This window comes from Pinus tabuliformis, chromosome 3_2, assembly GCF_031772625.1.
Source record: "Pinus tabuliformis cultivar Carrire ecotype Pingquan chromosome 3_2, CPIR1, whole genome shotgun sequence".
Classification (NCBI taxonomy): Eukaryota; Viridiplantae; Streptophyta; class Pinopsida; order Pinales; family Pinaceae; genus Pinus; species Pinus tabuliformis.
Genome location: NC_142302.1, coordinates 749,880,917 through 749,886,938, shown reverse-complemented (window position 1 = coordinate 749,886,938; position 6,022 = coordinate 749,880,917). Strand labels below are relative to the sequence as shown.

General features: G+C 31.8%; 1 non-coding gene across 1 annotated transcript; it reads left to right on the top strand.

The window, feature by feature from the left end:
• Window positions 1-2,469: 2,469 nt before the first annotated feature.
• TRNAL-UAG (transfer RNA leucine (anticodon UAG)) lies at window positions 2,470-2,549 on the top strand. Its single transcript has one exon. It is a non-coding gene; the product is annotated as a tRNA-Leu (tRNA).
• Window positions 2,550-6,022: the final 3,473 nt, after the last annotated feature.

Genomic DNA, 6,022 nt, shown 5'->3' with positions numbered 1-6,022 from the left:
AAAAAGTAGGGAAAAAAACAAGAATCCACTTTTTAGAAATATTTAACAATATCTTTATACTTTGTTACCCACACCTAAAGTTTCAAATATCAATAATGATTTAATAACTTGTTAATTAAATATACAATTTATTAAATGAAACATATATATGTTGAATTTTAAAAAATTTAAAATTTCAATTTTATCACTATATTATAGTGCCATCAATTAAATATATATAATTTATTCAATGAAGCGAGAAGCGTTGAATTCTAAAGTTTCTAAATATAAATAAAATAAATATATTCATTAAACTTATAGTAAATCTTAGTCATCATATATATAATTAATTTAAATTTCATCATATTATTTAAATTAATTATTATTTTGGTATATTCAATATTATTGTAGCAAGTGTTTATATTTTTATTACGTTAATAAATGTGTATTCTAAAATAAAATTTTCAAATTTTAAATTTAAATATTAATAATTATTAAATATGTGGTAGGAATTTAATTTTCATGAAATGTTTTAGAATATAATTAGTACTAGTCACAAATTAAGGGTTGACATTTAAATAATTTTTTTTTTCTATTTTTTAATTAAATTGATTAATTACATGGATAGATGTTTATATTTTAGACATTTCCATTTTGGAATGAGATTTCTAAGATTAATTTAGTTATCAATAATTATTAGGTAGATGTTTAATTTTCATGGAATATTTTAGTATATTTTTTTGTAGTTGTCAAATCAAAGGTTAAGATTAATCTCAAAAGTAATTATGCTTTTTGGTGTCATTTTAATTTTAATGATTAATTAAAAAAATGTTATATGAATATGAGTTATGGTTTTTTGGTGGTATTAGCAAGCCATGGTATTGTAAGAGTGCCTATTTCCTAGTTAAGAATCCCTGTACTAAAGTGAGATGAATATCCATCTTTAAGAATCTTGGTAAATATTTTTTTTAAATAAATAGATATATATATGTTTAACTCAAATATTAATTCTTTTTATAATTAATAACAATAACAAATATTTAAAATAAAGATATAATTTAGTTAATTTTTAATTTGGTTAATGCGAGCTGTATGATGAATTGAAGGTTTGGACATCTATAGGTTTTTACCAACCATTTAATTTATATGGTTGTTTTAGTCTAATTACCAGTTGAGATCCATATTAACTCTAGATCTACCAAGAATGGAGAATGATCAAATCTGGAGAAATTCTATGTTTTTTATTTTATTTTATTTTTAATTGTGCCAAGAGATGCTCTCCAGCCCAGTATGCAAGAGACGTTGTAATATCATGTCATGTAAACATTTTGACTCACTCAAAATAAAAAAAATATACTAAAAATAACCCGATGTTAAAATAAAAATTCTATGTTATTGTTTGCGGGGTCTACCCAATAAAATAAAATAATTTGATGTTAAAATAAAAATTCTATGGTCTTCGATAGACCATGATTGGGTGAGCTATTAAGGCACTCCTTGATGTGAAGTCAATGATTCAATTCCTTGCCCTCGGGGTGATATATTAGACCTGATGAAGATGTAGTCCCACCAAGCTTACAAAAAAAAATCTTGTTATTATTTTTTTAAAACCAATTTAAGGTAAATTTGAAATAAAAATAACCCTATGTTAATATAAAAATTCTATACCAAGTTTTTTTCTCGATAAAAATTCTATGTTATTATTTTTGTTTATTTATTTTGGTAGTTAAGGTAAACTTGATTTGATTAGATTACTAGTGGTTTTTAAGCTCCAAGTTTATGAGAATCCATGGTATTGCCCATGGTATTGATGTAAAATATAGCCTATTTAAAGGGGGAAATTAAACGAGCCTATATCAATCTTATGATCCTCTCGGGGCTTGATAGATTCTAGAAAAAATGGATTTAAACTAGTTTTAAGATGGATCTACGTTGGTTTTATTTAATTTTATTTTATTTTGACCAAATCAAACATTACAATTATGACTTTTTTAATTTTTTAATTAAATTGACTTATTAAAAATTAATATATAATTTTTTAGATATATAATATAGATAAACATGATATTGTAACCCAGAATATTTATAGATTAAAAAAAATTATGATTAAAATTTTTATTTAATTCATATATTAAATCCTATAAAATCATTTTATTAATAATAATGATAATAATAATATAAAATAAAATTATAAAATTAATTTAATATATAATTGTTTTGGTTATCTATCTTAACTAATCAATTTATATAACTAGCGTAGATATTTTATACTAGCCAGTAGTATAGAATTTGTGTTTACGGGCTCTCAGCTATTTCCGTTTGAGCCCACAGAACTAATTATAGAAAGTTCAAAATGATAAGCAAGTATGAGAGACTCAGGTAAATTGTTTCTATCAACGCCCCGTGAATCTAACAAAGAAATGTTTGTGCGATTTTTATTTTATTTCGTTTCATAATAATATTAAATGTAAAATACTTTATATGTCATGTGACAGTTTGGCCGAGTGGTCTAAGGCGCCAGATTTAGGCTCTGGTCCGAAAGGGCGTGGGTTCAAATCCCACAGCTGTCAAATGATACTGAATTTTAGTATAAAATAAAATTTCATTTATCGTGAATTTTTATAGTCTTTTATACGGAGCATGCGAACATCTTCCTGACCGTTATTCATATGCAAAAAATTTCATTTATCGTGAATTTTTATAGTCTTTTAATATGGAGCATGCGAACATCTTCCTGACCGTTATTCATATGAAAGGAAGTTTCCATAGACCCATCTAGATATTACATTGAGATGGTTGTGGTGCATTATGATCTTTCTATTTCTAAGCTATAGAAATTTAATATCTATGGGGAGTATAATGGACACTCGTGTTTTGAGCTCGAAGCTTTAAAGTGGGCGATTTTTTTATCCTTTTTCCTTTTTTATAAATTGAAGTTTTGGTATTAACATGTTTATATTGATTTTCCAGAAAGCTTTCATAGGAGTTTGTTTTTTCTTCTCCAACATTTACAATCTAAGGACCAATCTCTAACACCAATATGAGAACCAAAGGAGATGAACTCAACTAAACTATGTGCCTAAGATGACAACAAAATGTTCACCCAATTTCAATGCATTCCCAACCTAACAAGGCATGCAGATTGCTCATATGATAGTAGGGCCAACGCCATTACAAATACAAACAATACAAACACCAGAGCGGCAGTATAGGCCCTTGGCCTCCTTTCCAAAAGACGCCTTCTGACATAACAAAAGCACACCAGAGAAGGCACCACGATAAACCAAAAAGAACATCCACCATGATAAACAAAAAAATGACCCATAGTAAATAGACCCACAGACTTATGTCAAGACCTATCATGACAAGACCACAATAGTCATCATAGTCACATGCCTTGACGAGGCAAAGGAAAAACACCATAGATCACACCATCATGCCTGGAAATGCACACCAATAAATTAGCCACTGAAAACCATCCTACACGCTCACTAGTCATTATCTAAGGAGGAGATAATAACAGGGACCCTTGCAATAGAACCTGAGGGATCCATCAAGTCTCCACTATCTGAATTGCAAACGATATGGTTTTCTATTTGTGCCAAACGAGAAGCAAACCTATCCAGACAAAACCTTTGATTCCTAAGCATCCTGTTAATGACTTCTAGGAAAGCGAAGATATTATATCTTTCAACTTGCTTGTCTTTCAACACCAAACCGAAGAGGGTCCTCATCTGCCAATATAGAGCCACTAAATCTAAGTATTTCTTCTTCCTACACCTGGTATGGCTAGGGTCATGAACAACATATCTTCCATAATCTTTGAATCCAAATGAGATTGATGTTCAATCCCTGCTTGAGTCTCCAACTTACTAATTGAGTGAATGATCCCTTTTAAAAGGGAATTGAGGAGTTATAATCTCAACATTTTGTGTAAAGTAAGATGAAAAGAGAGGGCATTCCATTATAGCCTAGGCTCTTGAATTTATCTCGAACTAGGGGGAGCCTCACTATGCCAAGGTAGTTTACGCAATTTGAGGGAGATTTTATGTTGGTGCCATTTCCTTCTTGAAGCACAATGGTAAGAGGCATGGGACAGAGCTATGAGGGAAAGAAGAGGAGATTCCATGTTGGACAAGTTGAGCACCCTCTTCCTCTCATCCTTCTCACACATCCAAAGTAGTTGCGGGAGGCCAAGAAAATGAAAACTAGGTACCACAGTCAGGTCTTGACAAAGACACAAAGGTTGATGGAGGATGTGTAGAAGGAGGAAGTTGCAAAATGCGGTGCCTTGTCTAAGGAACAAATTTTCAATGAGGTAGAACGTTGGACATCTCACCCAATCTCTAGGACACAAGACAAGGAATTCTATAAGATTGCAGAGATTTACTATATGATGAAATCCACAGTATCCTAGGCATTATAAAAAACCTACGCCATCCATGAAGACATCCTGCATTCTACTCTTTATTTTTGAAGGGAAGTTTGAGTTGATGTGTAAAGGAGTTTATGGGATTGGCTTCTTGGTAGCACTAACCATAGATGGAGATAAAAAGCATAACGAGAAAGAAATAGTGGGGGGCACACTTGCTAGTCCTATCATCTTGGAGAAGGAAGATCAATTTCCTAACCCATGGATGGAGCATCCCGAACTTGCTACAAAGGCTGAGAAGACTAAAATAGAATAACAACTCCACCCACTACCTGTTTAATAGCCTAGTTTGGGCCCTTTTCCCTTTTCTATACTATTTATCAAAGAAGGGAAATAGTTAAGAGGCTTATAGATCGATATCTAAAATTAGTTTGGGAACTTGGCCTCTTTTTAAATAGTTTGAAATTCCAAATGAACATTTTGATGAATCTAAAAGTTAAAGGGTGATTGGTTTCCCTTGATGCCTAGCATTATCTTTTCTCTTGAAACAATAGGGTCTTTGCCTTCTTAGAATTCTCACCCTCATGAACAAAAAAACTATTACACCCATTAGTGATGGTTCTTCCCACCATCTCGTATAGAGTTTTAGACCAAAATTCCCTTCACAACACCATTGGTCCTTGAACGATCCTTTAAATTTCCATTTCAAACATAGTATTTATACTTGAATCACTTATCTTGCTTATGAATATCAAGTTTCTATCTAACTGTGAAATGTGCAAAACCCTAGGGAGCGTTCTAATTCTTCCACCCTTGAGCAACAACTTGACTTTTCCTCATCATGTGGTTTTATTGTCAAGTCATCTCCTAGGAAAACATCACCTCCATAATACTTTTCATATTCACAAAACCACTCCTTATGAGGAGTCATACACCAGTTGATAGATTGGTTGAGTGGTCTAGGGTGCCAAATTTAGGCTCTCATCCAAAAAAGTCTAAATTCAAATCCCACAACTATCAATGGTTTTCTTTGTCTTATTTTTTATTTTGGTTTTGAATAAAATAAAATTCTATTGATTGTGAATGTTTATAATTTATTAATATGGAATTTATTTTACCTGGATATGGTGTAAGGCAGGGGGACATGACCGCTCACACATATCGCCTATCCTCCCTCTACATGATAATGCACTATCTTCATTACCAAGTGAGTATGAGGTGATGGCACGTGGATTGACGAGGCAAGGGAATAATGGAGACGGGTGCAAAATCTCGTTAATGGTTATTGATTGTAGGCAATGAAAGGAAGTTTCCATAGACATATTCACACATTACTTGGAGATGATTGTGGTGCATTATGGAGTTTGTAGGATACAAAATCTTGATAGTTATGGGGGTCTAAGAAATGGATGGGATGCAAGAAGTAATAATGAGAGATATGCAAAGAAGATAACATAGGGATTCCTTCCCTTATATGGCAAAGAAACAAGGTCAAAGTATAATTTGTCTCTGCCTCTATTGGTTTCTCTTTCAAATTCAGGACCAAAATCATCCTAGATATAATCTCATGGTCCCATGCCTTGGAAGTTTTAAGGTGTGAGACCCCTTTCAAAGGGGAATTGGGGAGCTATTGATCCAAGTGGATATCAATGGCCACCCACCTATTCCACT